Raw genomic sequence first — 22604 nt, 5'->3', positions numbered from 1 at the left:
CTCTTCAGGTTTACTGTATCCCTTGGACCTTCTAATTGACGATGAAACACAGATAATTCATCGGAATTTAATACAAAAGGCACAATGCCGACTTAAGTAAAACAGGACTGACACTCTCACTTTCTATGATTCTAACCTCTCCTGTGAGTCCAGTTTTCGATTCCGATGCTTCACTTCAGGTTTACTGTATCCCTTGGACCTTCTTATTGACGATGAAACACAGAGTTTGCATTCGAATTTCATACAAAAGGCACAAAGCCGACTTAAGTACAAGAGGACTGACACTCTAATTTTCTAAGATTTGAACCTCTCCTGTGAGTCCAATTTTAGATTCCGATGCTTCACTTCAGGTTTACTGTATACCTTGGACCTTCTTATTGACGATGAAACACAAAAATTGCATCCGAATTTAATACAAAATGCACAATGCCGACTTAAGTACAAGAGGACTGACGCTCTAACTTTCAATGATTTGAACCTCTCCAGTGAGTCCAGTTTTAGATTCCGATGCCTCACTTCAGGTTTACTGTATCCCCTGGACCTTCTTATTGACGATGAAGCACAGAAATTGCATCCGAATGTAATACAAAATTCACAATGCCGTCTTAAGTACATGAGGACTGACACTCTCACTTTCTATGATTTGAACCTCTACTGTGAGTCCAGTTATAGATTCCGATGCTTCACTTCGGGTTTACTGTATCCCTTGGACCTTCTTATTAACGATGAAACACAGAATTTGCATCCGAATTTAATACAAAAGGCACAATGCCAACTTAAGTAAAAGAGGACTGACACTCTCACTTTCTATGATTTGAACCTCTCCTGTGAGTCCAGTTTTAGATTCCGATGCTTCACTTCAGGTTTACTGTATACCTTGCACCTTCTTGTTGACGATGAAACACAGAAATTGCATCGGAATTTAATACAAAAAGCACAATGCCGACTTAGGTAAAAGAGGACTGACACTCTCTCTTTCTGTGATTTGAACCTCTCCTGTGAGTCCAGTTTTAAATTCCGATGCTTTAATTCAGGTTTTCTGTATACCTTGCCTCATTTGATTGACGATGAAACACATAAATTGCATCGGAATTTAATACAAAAGGCACAATGCCGACTTATGTACAAGAGGACTGACACTCTCACTTTCTATGATTTGAACCTCTCCTGTGAGTCCAGTTTTAGATTCCGATGCTTCACTTCAGGTTTGCTGTATACGTTGCACCTTCGTGTTGACGATGAAACACAGAAATTGCATCGGAATTAAATTCAAAAGGCACAATGCCGACTTAAGTACAAGATGACTGACACTCTAACTCTCTATGATTTAAACCTCTCCTGTGAGTCCGGTTTTGGATTCCGATGCTTCACTTCAGGTTTACTGTATACATTGCACCTTCTTATTGACGATGAAACACAGAAACTGCATCGGAATTAAATTCAAAATGCACAATACCGACTTAAGTACAAGAGGACTGACACTCTAACTATCTATGATTTGAACGTCTCCAGTGAGTCCAGTTTTAATTTCCAATGCTTCGCTTCAGGTTTACTGTATCCCTTGTGCCTTCTAATTGACGATAAAACACAGAAATTGCAACCGAATTTAATACAAAAGGCAAAATGCCTACTTAAGTAAAAGAGGACTGTAACTCTCTCCTTCTATGATTTGATCCTCTCCTGCGTGTCCAGTTTTGGATTCCAATGCTTCACCCCAGGTTAACTGTATAAGTTGCACCTTCTTATTGACGATGAAACACAGAAATGTCATCGGAATTTAATACAAAAAGCACAATGTCGTCTTAAGTACAAGAGGACTGACACTCTCACTTTCTATGATTTGAAACTCTCCTGTGAGTCGGGTTTAAGATTCCGATGCTTCACTTCAGGTTTACTGTATACCTTGCACCGTCTTATTGACGATGAAATACAAGAATTGCATCGGAATTTTATTCCAAAGGGCCAATGCCGACTTAAGTACAAGAGGACTGACACTCTAACTCTCTATGATTTGAACCTCTCCTGTGAGTCCAGTTTTAGATTCCGATGCTTCAGTTCAGGTTTACTGTATACCTTGCACCTTCTTATTGACGATGAAACACAGAAATTGCATCGGAATTAAATTCAAAAGGCACAATGCCGACTTAAGTACAAGATGACAGACACTCTAACTCTCTATGATTTGAACCGCTCCTGTGAGTCCAGTTTTAGATTCCGATGCTTCACTTTAGGTTTACCGTATACCTTGGACCTTCTTATTGACGATGAAACACAGAAATTGCATCGGTATTAAATTCAAAAGGCACAATACCGACTTAAGTACAATAGGACTGAAACTCTAACTCTCTATGATTTGAACCTCTCCTGTGAGTCCGGTTTTAGATTCCGATGCTTCACTTCATTTTTACTGTATACCTTGCACCGTCTTATTGACGATGAAATACAAAAATTGCATCGGAATTTAATACAAAAGGCACAATGCCGACTATAGTACATGAGGACTGACACTCTCACTTTCTATGATTTGAACCTCTCCTGTGAGTCCAGTTTTAGATTCCGATAATTCACTTTAGGTTTACTGTATCCCTTGAACCTTCTTATTGACGATGAAACACAGAAATTGCATCGGAAACTAATACAAAAGGCACAATGTCGACTTAAGTACAAGAGGACTGACACTCTCACTTTCTATGATTTGAACCTCTCCTGTGAGTCCAGTCTTAGATTCCGATGGTTCACTTCACGTTTACTGTATACCTTGCACCATCTTATTGACGATGAAACACAGAAATTGCATCCGAATTTAATACAAAAGGCACAATGCAGACTCAAGTACAAGAGGACTGACACTCTCCCTTTCTAAGATTTGAACCTCTCCTGTGGGTCCAGTTTTAGATTCCGATGCTTCACTACAGGGTTTACTGTATCCCTTGGACCTTCTTATTGACGATAAAACACAGAAATTGCATTCGAATTTAATACAAAAGGCACAATGCCGACTTAAGTAAAAGAGGACTGACACTCTCTCTTTCTATGATTTGAACCTCTCCTGTGAGTCCAGTTTTAGATTCGGATGCTTCACCTCAGGTTTACTGTATCCCTTGGACCTTCTTATTGACGATGAAACACAGAAATTGCATCGGAATTTAATACAAAAGGCACAATGCCGGCATAGGTAAAAGAGGACTGACACTCTCACTTTCTATGATTTGAACCTCTCCTGTGAGTCCAGTTTTAGATTCCGATGCTTCACTTCAGGTTTACTGTATACCTTGCACCTTCTTGTTGACGATGAAACACAGAAATTGCATCGGAGTTTAATACAAAAGGCACAATGCCGACTTAAGTAAAAGAGGACTGACACTCTCTCTTTCTATGATTTGAACCTCTCCTGTGAGTCCAGTTTTAGATTCCGATGCTTCACTTCAGGTTTACTGTACCCTTGGACCTTCTTATTGACGATGAAATACAGAAATAGCATCCGAATTTAATACTAAAGGCACAATGCCGACTGAAGTACAAGAGGACTGACACTCTCTCTTTCTATGTTTTGCACCTCTCCTGTGAGTCCAGTTTTAGATTCCGATGCATCAGGTTTACTGTATCCCTTGGACCTTCTTATTGACGATAAAACACAGAAATTGCATCCGAATTTAATACAAATGGCACAATGCCGACTTAAGTCAAATAGGACTGACACTCTCTCTTTCTATGATTTGAACTCTTCTGTGAGTCCAGTTTTAGATTCGGATGCTTCACTTCAGGATTACTGTATCCCTTGGACCTTCTTATTGACGATGAAACACAGAAATTGCATCGGAATTTAATACAATAAGCACAATGCCGACTTAGGTAAAAGAACATTGACACTCTCTCTTTCTGTGATTTGAACCACTCCTGTGAGTCCAGTTTTAAATTCCGATGCTTTAATTCAGGTTTTCTGTATACCTTGCCTCATTTTATTGACGATGAAACACATAAATTGCATCGGAATTTAATACAAAAGGCACAATGCCGACTTATGTACAAGAGGACTGACACTCTCACTTTCTATGATTTGAACCTCTCCTGTGAGTCCAGTTTTAGATTCCGATGCTTCACTTCAGGTTTGCTCTATACGTTGCACCTTCTTATTGACGATGAAACACAGAAATTGCATCGGAATTAAATTCAAAAGGCACAATGCCGACTTAAGTACAAGATGACTGACACTCTAACTCTCTATGATTTATACCTCTCCTGTGAGTCCGGTTTTGGATTCCGATGCTTCACTTCAGGTTTACTGTATACATTGCACCTTCTTATTGACGATGAAACACAGAAACTGCATCGGAATTAAATTCAAAATGCACAATACCGACTTAAGTACAAGAGGACTGACACTCTAACTATCTATGATTTGAACGTCTCCAGTGAGTCCAGTTTTAATTTCCAATGCTTCGCTTCAGGTTTACTGTATCCCTTGTGCCTTCTAATTGACGATAAAACACAGAAATTGCATCCGAATTTAATACAAAAGGCAAAATGCCTACTTAAGTAAAAGAGGACTGTAACTCTCTCCTTCTATGATTTGATCCTCTCCTGCGTGTCCAGTTTTGGATTCCAATGCTTCACCCCAGGTTAACTGTATAAGTTGCACCTTCTTATTGACGATGAAACACAGAAATGTCATCGGAATTTAATACAAAAGGCACAATGTCGTCTTAAGTACAAGAGGACTGACACTCTCACTTTCTATGATTTGAACCTCTCCTGTGAGTCCGGTTTAAGATTCCGATGCTTCACTTCAGGTTTACTGTATACCTTGCACCGTCTTATTGACGATGAAATACAAGAATTGCATCGGAATTTTATTCCAAAGGGCCAATGCCGACTTAAGTACAAGAGGACTGACACTCTAACTCTCTATGATTTGAACCTCTCCTGTGAGTCCAGTTTTTGATTCCGATGCTTCACTTCAGGTTTACTGTATACCTTGCACCTTCTTATTGACGATGAAACACAGAAATTGCATCGGAATTAAATTCAAAAGGCACAATGCCGACTTAAGTACAAGATGACTGACACTCTAACTCTCTATGATTTGAACCTCTCCTGTGAGTCCAGTTTTAGATTCCGATGCTTCACTTCAGGTTTACTGTATACCTTGGACCTTCTTATTGACGATGAAACACAGAAATTGCATCGGTATTAAATTCAAAAGGCACAATAACGACTTAAGTACAATAGGACTGAAACTCTAACTCTCTATGATTTGAACCTCTCCTGTGAGTCCGGTTTTAGATTGCGATGCTTCACTTCATGTTTACTGTATACCTTGCACCGTCTTATTGACGATGAAATACAAAAATTGCATCGGAATTTAATACAAAAGGCACAATGCCGACTATAGTACATGAGGACTGACACTCTCACTTTCTATGATTTGAACCTCTCCTGTGAGTCCAGTTTTAGATTCCGATAATTCACTTTAGGTTTACTGTATCCCTTGAACCTTCTTATTGACGATGAAACACAGAAATTGCATCGGAAACTAATACAAAAGGCACAATGTCGACTTAAGTACAAGAGGACTGACACTCTCACTTTCTATGATTTGAACCTCTCCTGTGAGTCCAGTTTTAGATTCCGATGGTTCACTTCACGTTTACTGTATACCTTGCACCATCTTATTGACGATGAAAGACAGAAATTGCATCCGAATTTAATACAAAAGGCACAATGCAGACTCAAGTACAAGAGGACTGACACTCTCCCTTTCTAAGATTTGAACCTCTCCTGTGGGTCCAGTTTTAGATTCCGATGCTTCACTACAGGGTTTACTGTATCCCTTGGACCTTCTTATTGACGATAAAACACAGAAATTGCATTCGAATTTAATACAAAAGGCACAATGCCGAATTAAGTAAAAGAGGGCTGACACTCTCTCTTTCTATGATTTGAACCTCTCCTGTGAGTCCAGTTTTAGATTCGGATGCTTCACCTCAGGTTTACTGTATCCCTTGGAACTTCTTATTGACGATGAAACACAGAAATTGCATCGGAATTTAATACAAAAGGCACAATGCCGGCATAGGTAAAAGAGGACTGACACTTTCACTTTCTATGATTTGAACCTCTCCTGTGAGTCCAGTTATAGATTCCGATGCTTCACTTCAGGTTTACTGTATCCCTTGCACCTTCTTATTGACGATGAAACTTAGAAATTGCATCGGAATTTAAAAAACAAAAGGCACAATGCCGACTTAAGTACAAGAGGACTGACACTCTAACTATCTATGATTTAAACGTCTCCAGTGAGTCCAGTTTTAGATTCCGATGCTTCACTTCAGGTTAACTGTATTCCTTGGGCCTTCTTTTTGATGATGAAATACAGAAATCGCATCCGAATTTAATACAAAAGGCACAATGCCGCCTTAAGTAAAAGAGGCCTGACACTCTCTCTTTCTATGATTAGAATCTCTCCTGTGAGTCCACTTTTAGATTCCGATGCTTCACTTCAGGTTTACTGTATACCTTGCACCTTCTTATTGACGATGAAACACAGATATTGCATCGGAATTAAAATCAAAAGGCACAATGCCCACTTAAGTACAAGAGGACTGACACTCAAAGTTTCTAAGATTTGAACCTCTCCTGTGAGTCCAATTTTAGATTCCGATGCTTCACTTCAGGTTTACTGTATACCTTGGACCTTCTTATTGACGATGAAACACAAAAATTGCATCCGAATTTAATACAAAATGCACATAGCCGACTTAAGTACAAGAGGACTGACACTCTAACTTTCAATGATTTGAACCTCTCCAGTGAGTCCAGTTTTAGATTCCGATGCTTCACTTCAGGTTTACTGTATCCCTTGGACCTTCTTATTGACGATGAAACACAGAAATTGCATCCGAGTGTAATACAAATGGCACAATGCCGTCTTAAGTACATGAGGACTGACACTCTCACTTTCTATGATTTGAACCTCTACTGTGAGTCCAGTTATAGATACCGATGCTTCACTTCGGGTTTACTGTATCCCTTGGACCTTCTTATTGACGAAGAAACACAGAATTTGCATCCGAATTTAATACAAAAGGCACAATGCCGACTTAAGTAAAAGAGGACAGACACTCTCACTTTCTATGATTTGAACCTCTCCTGTGAGTCCAGTTTTAGATTCCGATGCTTCACTTCAGGTTTACTGTATACCTTGCAGCTTCTTGTTGACGATGAAACACAGAAATTGCATCGGAGTTTAATACAAAAGGCACAATGCCGACCTAAGTAAAAGAGGACTGACACTCTCTCTTTCTATGATTTTAACCTCTCCTTTGAGTCCAGTTTTAGATTCCGATGCTTCACTTCAGGTTTACAGTATACCTTGGACCTTCTTATTGACGATGAAACACAGAAATTGCATCGGAATTTCATACAAAAGGCACAATGCCGACTTAGGTAAAAGAGAACTGACACTCTCTCTTTGTATGATCTGAACCTCTCCTGTGAGTCCAGTTTTAGATTCCGATGCTTCACTGCTGGTTTACTGTATGCCTTCCAGCATCTTATAGACGCTGAAACACAGATATTGCATCGGAATTTAATACAAAATGCACAATGCCGACTTAAGTAAAACAGGACTGACACTCTCACTTTCTATGATTCGAACCTCTCCTGTGAGTCCAGTTTTAGATTCCGATGCTTCGCTTCAGGTTTACTGTATCCCTTGGACCTTCTTATTGACGATGAAACACAGAGTTTGCATTCGAATTTAATACAAAAGGCACAAAGCCGACTTAAGTACAAGAGGACTGACACTCTAACTCTCTATGATTTGAACATTTCCTGTGAGTCCAGTCTTAGATTCCGATGCTTCACTTCAGGTTTACTGTATACCTTGCACCTTCTTATTGACGACGAAAACAGAAATTGCATCCGAATGTAATACAAAAGTAAAAGGCACAATGCCGACTTCAGTAAAAGAGGACTGACACTCTCTCTTTCTATGATTTGAAAATCTCCTGTGATTCCAGTTTTAGATTCCGATGCTTCACTTCTGGTTTAATGTATCCCTTGGACCTTCTTATTGACGATGAAAGACTGAAATTGCATCCGAATTTAATACAAAGGGCACAATGCCGACTTAAGTAAAACAGGAATGACACTCTCACTTTCTGTGATTTGAACCTGTCCTGTGAGTCCAGTTTTATATTACGATGCTTCACTTCAGGTTTACTGTATTCCTTGCACCTTCTTTTTGTTGATGAAACACAGAAATTGCATCGGAATTGAATTCAAAAGGCACAATGCCGCCTTAAGTACAAGAGGACTGACACTCTAACTATCTAAGATTTGAACCTCTTCTGTGAGTCCAGTTTTAGATTCCGATGCTTCACTTCAGGTTTACAGTATACCTTGGACCTTCTTATTGACGATGAAACACAGCAATTGCATCCGAATTTAATACAAATTGCACAATGAAGACGGAAGTAGAAGAGGACTGACACTCTAACTTTCTATGATTTGAACTTCTCCTGTGAGTCCAGTTTTAGAATCCGATGCTTCACTTCAGGTTTACTGTATACCCTGGACCTTCTTATTGACGATGAAACACAGAAATTGCATCCGAATTTAATACAAAAGGCACATTGACGACTTAAGTACAAGAGGACTGACACTCTCCCTTTCTAAGATATGAACCTCTCCTGTGAGTCCAGTTTTAGATTCCTATGCTTCACTTCAGGTTTACTGTATCCCGTGGACCTTCTTATTGACGATGAAACACAGAAATTGCATCGGAATTCAATACAAAAGGCAGAATGTCGACTTAAGTACATGAGGACTGACACTCTCACTTTCTATGAATTGAACCTCTCCTGCGAGTCCAGTATTAGATTCCGGTGCTTCACTTCAGGTTTACTGTATCCCGTGGACCTTCTTATTGACGATGAAACACAGAAATTGCATCGGAATTTAATACAAAAGGCACAATGCCGACTTAGGTAAAGGAGAACTGACACTCTCTCTTTGTATGATCTCAACCTCTCCTATGAGTCCAGTTTTAGATTCGGATGCTTCACTTCAGGTTCACTGTATCCCTTGGACCTTCTAATTGACGATGAAACACAGAAATTGCATCGGAATTTAATACAAAAAGCACAATGCCGACTTAGGTAAAAGAACATTGACACTCTCTCTTTCTGTGATTTGAACCTCTCCTGTGAGTCCAGTTTTAAATTCCGATGCTTTAATTCAGGTTTTCTGTATACCTTGCCTCATTTTATTGACGATGAAACACATAAATTGCATCGGAATTTAATACAAAAGGCACAATGCCGACTTATGTACAAGAGGACTGACACTCTCACTTTCTATGATTTGAACCTCTCCTGTGAGTCCAGTTTTAGATTCCGATGCTTCACTTCAGGTTTGCTCTATACGTTGCACCTTCTTATTGACGATGAAACACAGAAATTGCATCGGAATTAAATTCAAAAGGCACAATGCCGACTTAAGTACAAGATGACTGACACTCTAACTCTCTATGATTTATACCTCTCCTGTGAGTCCGGTTTTGGATTCCGATGCTTCACTTCAGGTTTACTGTATACATTGCACCTTCTTATTGACGATGAAACACAGAAACTGCATCGGAATTAAATTCAAAATGCACAATACCGACTTAAGTACAAGAGGACTGACACTCTAACTATCTATGATTTGAACGTCTCCAGTGAGTCCAGTTTTAATTTCCAATGCTTCGCTTCAGGTTTACTGTATCCCTTGTGCCTTCTAATTGACGATAAAACACAGAAATTGCATCCGAATTTAATACAAAAGGCAAAATGCCTACTTAAGTAAAAGAGGACTGTAACTCTCTCCTTCTATGATTTGATCCTCTCCTGCGTGTCCAGTTTTGGATTCCAATGCTTCACCCCAGGTTAACTGTATAAGTTGCACCTTCTTATTGACGATGAAACACAGAAATGTCATCGGAATTTAATACAAAAGGCACAATGTCGTCTTAAGTACAAGAGGACTGACACTCTCACTTTCTATGATTTGAACCTCTCCTGTGAGTCCGGTTTAAGATTCCGATGCTTCACTTCAGGTTTACTGTATACCTTGGACCTTCTTATTGACGATGAAACACAAGAATTGCATCGGAATTTTATTCCAAAGGGCCAATGCCGACTTAAGTACAAGAGGACTGACACTCTAACTCTCTATGATTTGAACCTCTCCTGTGAGTCCAGTTTTTGATTCCGATGCTTCACTTCAGGTTTACTGTATACCTTGCACCTTCTTATTGACGATGAAACACAGAAATTGCATCGGAATTAAATTCAAAAGGCACAATGCCGACTTAAGTACAAGATGACTGACACTCTAACTCTCTATGATTTGAACCTCTCCTGTGAGTCCAGTTTTAGATTCCGATGCTTCACTTCAGGTTTACTGTATACCTTGGACCTTCTTATTGACGATGAAACACAGAAATTGCATCGGTATTAAATTCAAAAGGCACAATAACGACTTAAGTACAATAGGACTGAAACTCTAACTCTCTATGATTTGAACCTCTCCTGTGAGTCCGGTTTTAGATTGCGATGCTTCACTTCATGTTTACTGTATACCTTGCACCGTCTTATTGACGATGAAATACAAAAATTGCATCGGAATTTAATACAAAAGGCACAATGCCGACTATAGTACATGAGGACTGACACTCTCACTTTCTATGATTTGAACCTCTCCTGTGAGTCCAGTTTTAGATTCCGATAATTCACTTTAGGTTTACTGTATCCCTTGAACCTTCTTATTGACGATGAAACACAGAAATTGCATCGGAAACTAATACAAAAGGCACAATGTCGACTTAAGTACAAGAGGACTGACACTCTCACTTTCTATGATTTGAACCTCTCCTGTGAGTCCAGTTTTAGATTCCGATGGTTCACTTCACGTTTACTGTATACCTTGCACCATCTTATTGACGATGAAAGACAGAAATTGCATCCGAATTTAATACAAAAGGCACAATGCAGACTCAAGTACAAGAGGACTGACACTCTCCCTTTCTAAGATTTGAACCTCTCCTGTGGGTCCAGTTTTAGATTCCGATGCTTCACTACAGGGTTTACTGTATCCCTTGGACCTTCTTATTGACGATAAAACACAGAAATTGCATTCGAATTTAATACAAAAGGCACAATGCCGAATTAAGTAAAAGAGGACTGACACTCTCTCTTTCTATGATTTGAACCTCTCCTGTGAGTCCAGTTTTAGATTCGGATGCTTCACCTCAGGTTTACTGTATCCCTTGGAACTTCTTATTGACGATGAAACACAGAAATTGCATCGGAATTTAATACAAAAGGCACAATGCCGGCATAGGTAAAAGAGGACTGACACTTTCACTTTCTATGATTTGAACCTCTCCTGTGAGTCCAGTTATAGATTCCGATGCTTCACTTCAGGTTTACTGTATCCCTTGCACCTTCTTATTGACGATGAAACTTAGAAATTGCATCGGAATTTGAAAAACAAAAGGCACAATGCCGACTTAAGTACAAGAGGACTGACACTCTAACTATCTATGATTTAAACGTCTCCAGTGAGTCCAGTTTTAGATTCCGATGCTTCACTTCAGGTTAACTGTATTCCTTGGGCCTTCTTTTTGATGATGAAATACAGAAATCGCATCCGAATTTAATACAAAAGGCACAATGCCGACTTAAGTAAAAGAGGCCTGACACTCTCTCTTTCTATGATTAGAATCTCTCCTGTGAGTCCACTTTTAGATTCCGATGCTTCACTTCAGGTTTACTGTATACCTTGCACCTTCTTATTGACGATGAAACACAGATATTGCATCGGAATTAAAATCAAAAGGCACAATGCCCACTTAAGTACAAGAGGACTGACACTCAAAGTTTCTAAGATTTGAACCTCTCCTGTGAGTCCAATTTTAGATTCCGATGCTTCACTTCAGGTTTACTGTATACCTTGGACCTTCTTATTGACGATGAAACACAAAAATTGCATCCGAATTTAATACAAAATGCACATGGCCGACTTAAGTACAAGAGGACTGACACTCTAACTTTCAATGATTTGAACCTCTCCAGTGAGTCCAGTTTTAGATTCCGATGCTTCACTTCAGGTTTACTGAATCCCTTGGACCTTCTTATTGACGATGAAACACAGAAATTGCATCCGAGTGTAATACAAATGGCACAATGCCGTCTTAAGTACATGAGGACTGACACTCTCACTTTCTATGATTTGAACCTCTACTGTGAGTCCAGTTATAGATTCCGATGCTTCACTTCGGGTTTACTGTATCCCTTGGACCTTCTTATTGACGAAGAAACACAGAATTTGCATCCGAATTTAATACAAAAGGCACAATGCCGACTTAAGTAAAAGAGGACAGACACTCTCACTTTCTATGATTTGAACCTCTCCTGTGAGTCCAGTTTTAGATTCCGATGCTTCACTTCAGGTTTACTGTATACCTTGCAGCTTCTTGTTGACGATGAAACACAGAAATTGCATCGGAGTTTAATACAAAAGGCACAATGCCGACCTAAGTAAAAGAGGACTGACACTCTCTCTTTCTATGATTTTAACCTCTCCTTTGAGTCCAGTTTTAGATTCCGATGCTTCACTTCAGGTTTACAGTATACCTTGGACCTTCTTATTGACGATGAAACACAGAAATTGCATCGGAATTTCATACAAAAGGCACAATGCCGACTTAGGTAAAAGAGAACTGACACTCTCTCTTTGTATGATCTGAACCTCTCCTGTGAGTCCAGTTTTAGATTCCGATGCTTCACTGCTGGTTTACTGTATGCCTTCCAGCATCTTATAGACGCTGAAACACAGATATTGCATCGGAATTTAATACAAAATGCACAATGCCGACTTAAGTAAAACAGGACTGACACTCTCACTTTCTATGATTCGAACCTCTCCTGTGAGTCCAGTTTTAGATTCCGATGCTTCGCTTCAGGTTTACTGTATCCCTTGGACCTTCTTATTGACGATGAAACACAGAGTTTGCATTCGAATTTAATACAAAAGGCACAAAGCCGACTTAAGTACAAGAGGACTGACACTCTAACTCTCTATGATTTGAACATTGCCTGTGAGTCCAGTCTTAGATTCCGATGCTTCACTTCAGGTTTACTGTATACCTTGCACCTTCTTATTGACGACGAAAACAGAAATTGCATCCGAATGTAATACAAAAGTAAAAGGCACAATGCCGACTTCAGTAAAAGAGGACTGACACTCTCTCTTTCTATGATTTGAAAATCTCCTGTGATTCCAGTTTTAGATTCCGATGCTTCACTTCTGGTTTAATGTATCCCTTGGACCTTCTTATTGACGATGAAAGACTGAAATTGCATCCGAATTTAATACAAAGGGCACAATGCCGACTTAAGTAAAACAGGAATGACACTCTCACTTTCTGTGATTTGAACCTGTCCTGTGAGTCCAGTTTTATATTACGATGCTTCACTTCAGGTTTACTGTATTCCTTGCACCTTCTTTTTGTTGATGAAACACAGAAATTGCATCGGAATTGAATTCAAAAGGCACAATGCCGCCTTAAGTACAAGAGGACTGACACTCTAACTATCTAAGATTTGAACCTCTTCTGTGAGTCCAGTTTTAGATTCCGATGCTTCACTTCAGGTTTACAGTATACCTTGGACCTTCTTATTGACGATGAAACACAGCAATTGCATCCGAATTTAATACAAATTGCACAATGAAGACGGAAGTAGAAGAGGACTGACACTCTAACTTTCTATGATTTGAACTTCTCCTGTGAGTCCAGTTTTAGAATCCGATGCTTCACTTCAGGTTTACTGTATACCCTGGACCTTCTTATTGACGATGAAACACAGAAATTGCATCCGAATTTAATACAAAAGGCACATTGACGACTTAAGTACAAGAGGACTGACACTCTCCCTTTCTAAGATATGAACCTCTCCTGTGAGTCCAGTTTTAGATTCCTATGCTTCACTTCAGGTTTACTGTATCCCGTGGACCTTCTTATTGACGATGAAACACAGAAATTGCATCGGAATTCAATACAAAAGGCAGAATGTCGACTTAAGTACATGAGGACTGACACTCTCACTTTCTATGAATTGAACCTCTCCTGCGAGTCCAGTATTAGATTCCGGTGCTTCACTTCAGGTTTACTGTATCCCGTGGACCTTCTTATTGACGATGAAACACAGAAATTGCATCGGAATTTAATACAAAAGGCACAATGCCGACTTAGGTAAAGGAGAACTGACACTCTCTCTTTGTATGATCTCAACCTCTCCTATGAGTCCAGTTTTAGATTCGGATGCTTCACTTCAGGTTCACTGTATCCCTTGGACCTTCTTATTGACGATGAAACACAGAAATTGCATCGGAATTTAATACAAAATGCACAATGCCGACTTAGGTTAAAGAGATCTGACACTCTCTCTTTGTATGATATGAACCTCTCCTGTGAGTCCAGTTTTAGATTCCGATGCTTCACTGCTGGTTTACTGTATACCTTCCACCATCTTATTGACGATGAAACACAGATATTGCATCGGAATTTAATACAAAAGGCACAATGCCGACTTAAGTAAAACAGAACTGACACTCTCACTTTCTATGATTCTAACCTCTCCTGTGAGTCCAGTTTTAGATTCCGATGCCTCACTTTAGGTTTACTGTATCCCTTGGACCTTCTTATTGACGATGAAACACAGAAATTGCATCCGAATGTAATACAAAAGGCACAATGCCCTCTTAAGTACATGAGGACTGACACTCTCACTTTCTATGATTTGAACCTCTCCTGTGAGCCCAGTTATAGATTCCGATGCTTCCCTTCGGGTTTACTGTATCCCTTGGACCTTCTCATTGACGATGAAACACAGAATTTGCATCCGAATTTAATACAAAAGGCACAATGCCGACTTAAGTAAAAGAGGACTGACACTCTCAGTTTCTATGATTTGAACCTCTCCTGTGAGTCCAGTTTTAGATTCCGATGCATCTCTTCAGGTTTACTGTATCCCTTGGACCTTCTTATTGACGATGAAACACAGATAATTCATCGGAATTTAATACAAAAGGCACAATGCCGACTTAAGTAAAACAGGACTGACACTCTCACTTTCTATGATTCTAACCTCTCCTGTGAGTCCAGTTTTCGATTCCGATGCTTCACTTCAGGTTTACTGTATCCCTTGGACCTTCTTATTGACGATGAAACACAGAGTTTGCACTCGAATTTCATACAAAAGGCACAAAGCCGACTTAAGTACAAGAGGACTGACACTCTAATTTTCTAAGATTTGAACCTCTCCTGTGAGTCCAATTTTAGATTCCGATGCTTCACTTCAGGTTTACTGTATACCTTGGACCTTCTTATTGACGATGAAACACAAAAATTGCATCCGAATTTAATACAAAATGCACAATGCCGACTTAAGTACAAGAGGACTGACGCTCTAACTTTCAATGATTTGAACCTCTCCAGTAAGTCCAGTTTTAGATTCCGATGCCTCACTTCAGGTTTACTGTATCCCTTGGACCTTCTTATTGATGATGAAGCACAGAAATTGCATCCGAATGTAACACAAAATTCACAATGCCGTCTTAAGTACATGAGGACTGACACTCTCACTTTCTATGATTTGAACCTCTACTGTGAGTCCAGTTATAGATTCCGATGCTTCACTTCGGGTTTACTGTATCCCTTGGACCTTCTTATTAACGATGAAACACAGAATTTGCATCCGAATTTAATACAAAAGGCACAATGCCGACTTAAGTAAAAGAGGACTGACACTCTCACTTTCTATGATTTGAACCTCTCCTGTGAGTCCAGTTTTAGATTCCGATGCTTCACTTCAGGTTTACTGTATACCTTGCACCTTCTTGTTGACGATGAAACACAGAAATTGCATCGGAGTTTAATACAAAAGGCACAATGCCGACTTAAGTAAAAGAGGACTGACACTCTCTCTTTCTATGATTTGAACCTCTCCTGTGAGTCCAGTTTTAGATTCCGATGCTTCACTTCAGGTTTACTGTACCCTTGGACCTTCTTATTGACGATGAAATACAGAAATAGCATCCGAATTTAATACTAAAGGCACAATGCCGACTGAAGTACAAGAGGACTGACACTCTCTCTTTCTATGTTTTGCACCTCTCCTGTGAGTCCAGTTTTAGATTCCGATGCTTCAGGTTTACTGTATCCCTTGGACCTTCTTATTGACGATAAAACACAGAAATTGCATCCGAATTTAATACAAATGGCACAATGCCGACTTAAGTCAAATAGGACTGACACTCTCTCTTTCTATGATTTGAACTCTTCTGTGGGTCCAGTTTTAGATTCGGATGCTTCACTTCAGGATTACTGTATCCCTTGGACCTTCTTATTGACGATGAAACACAGAAATTGCATCGGAATTTAATACAAAAAGCACAATGCCGACTTAGGTAAAAGAGGACTGACACTCTCTCTTTCTGTGATTTGAACCTCTCCTGTGAGTCCAGTTTTAAATTCCGATGCTTTAATTCAGGTTTTCAGTATACCTTGCCTCATTTTATTGACGATGAAACACATAAATTGCATCGGAATTTAATACAAAAGGCACAATGCCGACTTATGTACAAGAGGACTGACACTCTCACTTTCTATGATTTGAACCTCTCCTGTGAGTCCAGTTTTAGATTCCGATGCTTCACTTCAGGTTTGCTGTATACGTTGCACCTTCTTATTGACGATGAAACACAGAAATTGCATCGGAATTAAATTCAAAATGCACAATGCCGACTTAAGTACAAGATGACTGACACTCTAACTCTCTATGATTTAAACCTCTCCTGTGAGTCCGGTTTTGGATTCCGATGCTTCACTTCAGGTTTACTGTATACATTGCACCTTCTTATTGACGATGAAACACAGAAACTGCATCGGAATTAAATTCCAAATGCACAATACCGACTTAAGTACAAGAGGACTGACACTCTAACTATTTATGATTTGAACGTCTCCAGTGAGTCCAGTTTTAATTTCCAATGCTTCGCTTCAGGTTTACTGTATCCCTTGTGCCTTCTAATTGACGATAAATCACAGAAATTGCATCCGAATTTAATACAAAAGGCAAAATGCCTACTTAAGTAAAAGAGGACTGTAACTCTCTCCTTCTATGATTTGATCCTCTCCTGCGTGTCCAGTTTTGGATTCCAATGCTTCACCCCAGGTTAACTGTATAAGTTGCACCTTCTTATTGACGATGAAACACAGAAATGTCATCGGAATTTAATACAAAAGGCACAATGTCGACTTAAGTACAAGATGACTGACACTCTCACTTTCTATGATTTGAACCTCTCCTGTGAGTCCGGTTTAAGATTCCGATGCTTCACTTCAGGTTTACTGTATACCTTGCACCGTCTTATTGACGATGAAATACAAGAATTGCATCGGAATTTTATTCCAAAGGGCCAATGCCGACTTAAGTACAAGAGGACTGACACTCTATAAGATTTGAAACTCTCCTGTGAGTCCAGTCTTAGATTCAGATGCTTCACTTCAGGTTTGCTGTATACCTTGCACCTTCTTATTGACGATGAAACACAGAAATTGCATCGGAATTAAATTCAAAAGGCACAATGCCGACTTAAGTACAAGATGACTGACACTCTAACTCTCTATGATTTGAACCTCTCCTGTGAGTCCAGTTTTAGATTCCGATGCTTCACTTCAGGTTTACTGTATACCTTGGACCTTCTTATTGACGATGAAACACAGAAATTGCATCGGTATTAAATTCAAAAGGCACAATACCGACTTAAGTACAATAGGACTGAAACTCTAACTCTCTATGATTTGAACCTCTCTTGTGAGTCCGGTTTTAGATTCCGATGCTTCACTTCATGTTTACTGTATACCTTGCACCGTCTTATTGACGATGAAATACAAAAATTTCATCGGAATTTAATACAAAAGGCACAATGCCGACTATAGTACATGAGGACTGACACTCTCACTTTCTATGATTTGAACCTCTCCTGTGAGTCCAGTTCTAGATTCCGATAATTCACTTTAGGTTTACTGTATCCCTTGAACCTTCTTATTGACGATGAAACACAGAAATTGCATCGGAAACTAATACAAAAGGCACAATGTCGACTTAAGTACAAGATGACTGACACTCTCACTTTCTATGATTTGAACCTCTCCTGTGAGTCCAGTTTTAGATTCCGATGGTTCACTTCACGTTTACTGTATACCTTGCACCATCTTATTGACGATGAAACACAGAAATTGCATCCGAATTTAATACAAAAGCCACAATGCAGACTCAAGTACAAGAGGACTGACACTCTCCCTTTCTAAGATTTGAACCTCTCCTGTGGGTCCAGTTTTAGATTCCAATGCTTCACTACAGGGTTTACTGTATCCCTTGGACCTTCTTATTGACGATAAAACACAGAAATTGCATTCGAATTTAATACAAAAGGCACAATGCCGAATTAAGTAAAAGAGGACTGACACTCTCCCTTTCTATGATTTGAACCTCTCCTGTGAGTCCAGTTTTAGATTCGGATGCTTCACCTCAGGTTTACTGTATCCCTTGGACCTTCTTATTGACGATGAAACACAGAAATTGCATCGGAATTTAATACAAAAGGCACAATGCCGGCATAGGTAAAAGAGGACTGACACTCTCACTTTCTATGATTTGAACCTCTCCTGTGAGTCCAGTTATAGATTCCGATGCTTCACTTCAGGTTTACTGTATCCCTTGGACCTTCTTATTGACGATAAAACACAGAAATTGCATCCGAATTTAATACAAAAGGCACAATGACGACTTAAGTAAAAGAGGACTGACACTCTCTCTTTCTATGATTTGAACCTCTCCTGTGAGTCCAGTTTTGGTTCCGGATGCTTCACTTCAGGTTTACTGTATCCCTTGGACCTTCTTATTGACGATGAAACACAGAATTTGCATCGGAATTTAATACAAAAGGCACAATGCCGACTTAGGTAAAAGAGGACTGACACTCTCTCTTTCTATGATTTGAACCTCTCCTGTGATTCCAGTTTTAAATTCCGACGCTTCACTTCAGGTTTACTGTATCCCTTGGATCTTGTTTTTGACGATGAAACACAGAAATTGCATCTGAATTTAATACAAAAGGCACAATGCAGCCTTCAGTAAAAGAGGACTGACACTCTCACTTTCTATGATTTGAACGTCTCCTGTGAGTCCAGTTTTAGATTCCGAAGCTTCACTTCAGGTTTACTGTATACCTTGCACCTTCTTATTGACGATGAAACTTAGAAATTGCATCGGAATTTAAAAAACAAAAGGCACAATGCCGACTTAAGTACAAGAGGACTGACACTCTAACTATCTATGATTTAAACGTCTCCAGTGAGTCCAGTTTTAGATTCCGATGCTTCACTTCAGGTTAACTGTATTCCTTGGGCCTTCTTATTGATGATGAAATACAGAAATCGCATCCGAATTTAATACAAAAGGCACAATGCCGACTTAAGTAAAAGAGGCCTGACACTCTCTCTTTCCATGATTAGAACCTCTCCTGTGAGTCCAGTTTTAGATTCCGATGCTTCACTTCAGGTTTACTGTATACCTTGCACCTTCTTATTGACGATGAAACACAGATATTGCATCGGAATTAAATTCAAAAGTCACAATACCGACTTAAGTACAAGAGGACTGACACTCTAACTCTCTATCATTTGAACCTCTCCTGTGAGTCCAGTTTTAGATTCCGATGCTTCACTTCTGGTTTACTGTATACATTGCACCGTCTTATTGACGATGAAATACAAAAATTGCATCGGAATTAAAATCAAAAGGCACAATGCCGACTTAAGTACAAGAGGACTGACACTGAAAGTTTCTAAGATTTGAACCTCTCCTGTGAGTCCAATTTTAGATTCCGATGCTTCACTTCAGGTTTACTGTATACCTTGGACCTTCTTATTGACGATGAAACACAAAAATTGCACCCGAATTTAATACAAAACGCACAATGCCGACTTAAGTACAAGAGGACTGACACTCTAACTTTCAATGATTTGAACCTCTCCAGTGAGTCCAGTTTTACATTCCGATGCTTCACTTCAAGGTTTACTGTATCCCTTGGACCTTCTTATTGACGATGAAACACAGAAATTGCATCCGAGTGTAATACAAATGGCACAATGCCGTCTTAAGTACATGAGGACTGACACTCTCACTTTCTATGATTTGAACCTCTACTGTGAGTCCAGTTATAGATTCCGATGCTTCACTTCGGGTTTACTGTATCCCTTGGACCTTCTTATTGACGAAGAAACACAGAATTTGCATCCGAATTTAATACAAAAGGCACAATGCCGACTTAAGTAAAAGAGGACAGACACTCTCACTTTCTATGATTTGAATCTCTCCTGTGAGTCCAGTTTTAGATTCCGATGCTTCACTTCAGGTTTACTGTATACCTTGCACCTTCTTGTTGACGATGAAACACAGAAATTGCATCGGAGTTTAATACAAATGGCACAATGCCGACTTAAGTAAAAGAGGACTGACACTCTCTCTTTCTATGATTTTAACCTCTCCTTTGAGTCCAGTTTTAGATTCCGATGCTTCACTTCAGGTTTACAGTATACCTTGGACCTTCTTATTGACGATGAAACACAGCAATTGCATCCGAATTTAATACAAAATGCACAATGAAGACGTAAGTAGAAGAGGACTGACACTCTAACTTTCTATGATTTTAACTTCTCCTGTGAGTCCAGTTTTAGATTCCGATGCTTCACTTCAGCTTTACTGTATACCCTGGACCTTCTTATTGACGATGAAACACAGAAATTGCATCCGAATTTAATACAAAAGGCACATTGACGACTTAAGTACAAGAGGACTGACACTCTCCCTTTCTATGATATGAACCTCTCCTGTGAGTCCAGTTTTAGATTCCGATGCTTCACTTCAGGTTTACTGTATCCCGTGGACCTTCTTATTGACGATGAAACACAGAAATTGCATCGGAATTTAATACAAAAGGCACAATGCCGACTTAGGTAAAGGATAACTGACACTCTCTCTTTGTATGATCTGAACCTCTCCTGTGAGTCCAGTTTTAGATTCGGATGCTTCACTTCAGGTTTACTGTATACAATGCACATTCTTATTGACGATTAAACATAGAAGTTGCATCGGAATTAAATTCAAAAGGCACAATGCCGACTTAAGTACAAGAGGACTGACACTCTAACTCTCTATGATTTGAACCCCTCCAGTCAGTCCTGTTTTAGATTCCGATGCTTCAGTTCAGGTTTACTGTATACCTTATACCTCCTTAGTGACGATGAAACACAGAAATTGCATCGGAATTAATTTCAAAAGGCAAAATGCCGACTTAAGTACAAGGGGACTGACACTCTAACTATCTATGATTTGAACCTCTCCTGTGAGTCCAGTTTTAGATTCCGATGCCTCACTTCAGGTTTACTGTATCCCTTGGACCTTCTTATTGACGATGAAACGCAGAAATTGCATCGGAATTTAATACAAAAGTCACAATGCCGACTTAAGTAATAGAAGACTGACAATCTCTCTCTCTATGATTTGAACCTCTCCTGTGAGTCCAGTTTTAGATTCCGATGCTCCACTTCAAGTTTACTGTATACCTTGCACCTTCTTATTGACGATGAAACACAGAAATTGCATCGGAATTTAATACAAAAGTCACAATGCCGACTTAAGTAAAAGAAGACTGACAATCTCTCTCTCTACGATTTGAACCTCTCCTGTGAGTCCAGTTTTAGATTCCGATGCTCCACTTCAAGTTTACTGTATCCCTTGCACCTTCTTATTGACGATGAAACACAGAAATTGCATCCGAATTTAATAAAAAAGGCACAATGCCGACTTAAGTACAAGAGGACTGACACTCTCACTTTCTATGATTTGAACCACTCCTGTAAGTCCAGTTTTACATTCCGATGCTTCACTTCAGGTTTACTGTATACCTTGGACATTCTTATTGACGATGAAACACAGAAATTGCATCCGAATTTAATACAAAATGCACAATGCCGACTTTAGTAAAAGAGTACTGACACTCTCACTTTGTGTGGTTTGAACCTGTCCTGTCAGTCCAGTTTTAGATTCCGATGCTTCACTTCAGGTTTACTGTATACCTTGCACCTTCTTATTGACGATGAAACACAGAAATTGCATCGGAATTAAATTCAAAAGGCACAATGCCGACTTAAGTACAAGAGGACTGACACTCTAACTTTCTAAGATTTGAACCCCCTTCGTGAGTCCTGTTTTAGATTCCGATGCTTCACATCAGGTTTACTGTATCCCTTGGACCTTCTTATTGACGATGAAAAACAGAAATTGCATCCGAATTTAATACAAAAGCACAATGCCGACTTAAGTACAAGAGGACTGACACTCTCGTTTTCTATGATTTGAACCTCTCATGTGGGTCCAGTCTTAGATTCCGATGCTTCACTCCAGGTCTACTGTATACCTTGCACCTTC

The sequence above is a fragment of the Schistocerca piceifrons genome, chromosome X (assembly GCF_021461385.2).
Source record: "Schistocerca piceifrons isolate TAMUIC-IGC-003096 chromosome X, iqSchPice1.1, whole genome shotgun sequence".
Classification (NCBI taxonomy): Eukaryota; Metazoa; Arthropoda; class Insecta; order Orthoptera; family Acrididae; genus Schistocerca; species Schistocerca piceifrons.
The sequence above is the reverse complement of the archived record's forward strand: the minus strand, read 5'-3'. Positions refer to the sequence as shown.